A 1,627-nucleotide genomic window follows, 5' to 3' on the forward strand; every position below is an offset into this window, starting at 1 on the left:
AACTTTAGCTCTGAAAATTGAGCAATTTTAAAATTCTCAAAACGTTATATGTACCCTGCTGACTCCTCAAGTCTAACTCTGCTACATACCTAAGGGGGTTTATCATAACAGCTGCAAAGCAATGCATTTTACACTAACATTATGGCTAGTCTTGTCTGCAGACTAAAGCCCAGATTAGCTGCTCCAAATAAGGTAAATGGTAGGTGGAGTTTGGCTATTGAAAAATAATTGAAGTAAAAAGGATGTTAATTTGTTTTAAAAACACTAATATTTGGCCGATATGCTATTCTATAGAAGCACAACATAAATGTCTTGTAATTACAAGGTGTTTACTGTCCCTTTAAGGAATACTAAAGCACTGCTCATTTCGAAGCCTATTTATATTACATATTTTTTATTCCAATTAATTTAAGAGAATTATTCAAATGTGTTCACCTTACAATGTCAGAATGTTAGTCTTTTCATTTCTGTATGTTTTTGAACACCTCAATAAAAAAACGTTACAAAAAAAAAATGTGTTCACCATGTCTCTTAATTAAAAACAACTTTAAATGTGCCCCATCATTTCAAAATAAGGGATGATCCTGTTCAAGCATAACTGCCTGATTTGGTGCTCTTTTTACTCCAGGGACAAATTTATCAAAGGGAAGACTAAAGTCAAAATTAAATGTTCATGATTGAGACAGAACATGCAATTTAATAACAAATAAAAAAAAACATTCCAATTTACTCTTAGGCACTGGGCTCCTACTGAGCATGTGCACACTCAGTATATATGGATATGGATCTGTGATTGGTTGATGACTGTCACATGATAGAGGGGGCAAGGAAATGGGGGGGAAAAATAGAAAAAAACATAATTTATGCTTACCTGATAAATTTATTTCTCTTGTAGTGTGTTCAGTCCACAGGTCATCCATTACTTATGGGATATATTCTCCTTCCCAACAGGAAGTTGCAAGAGGATCACCCAAGCAGAGCTGCTATATAGCTCCTCCCCTCACATGTCATATCCAGTCATTCGACCGAAACAAGACGAGAAAGGAGAAACTATAGGGTGCAGTGGTGACTGGAGTTATAATTTAAAGGGACACTCAATCAAAATTAAACTTTCATTATTCAGATAGAGCATGCAATTTAAAACAACTTTCCAATTCACTTCCATTAACAAAATGTGCACATCCTTTTTATATTTAAACTTTATGAGTCACCAGCTCCTACTGAGCATGTGCAAGAATAAGTGTGTATGCATTTGTGAATGGCTGATGGCTGTCACATGGTACGTGTATGCATTTGTGATTGGCTGGTGGCTGTCACATGGTACAGGGGGAGTGGAAAAAGACATAACTTTTAAAATTGTCAGAAAAAAAAATCTACTATTCATTTGAAGTTCAGACTAAGTGCTATTGCATTGTCTTATTATCTTGCATTTGTTGATTATGCAAATGTACTGTGTTGACTGGTCCTTTAAAATTTAGAACCTGCCTCAAAAAGACAGGGCGGGCCGTGGACTGAACACACTACAAGAGAAATAAATTTATCAGGTAAGCATAAATTATGTTTTCTCTTGTTAAGTGTGTTCAGTCCACAAGTCATCCATTACTTATGGGATACCAATACCAAAGCT

This window comes from Bombina bombina, chromosome 4, assembly GCF_027579735.1.
Source record: "Bombina bombina isolate aBomBom1 chromosome 4, aBomBom1.pri, whole genome shotgun sequence".
NCBI classification, from domain to species: Eukaryota; Metazoa; Chordata; class Amphibia; order Anura; family Bombinatoridae; genus Bombina; species Bombina bombina.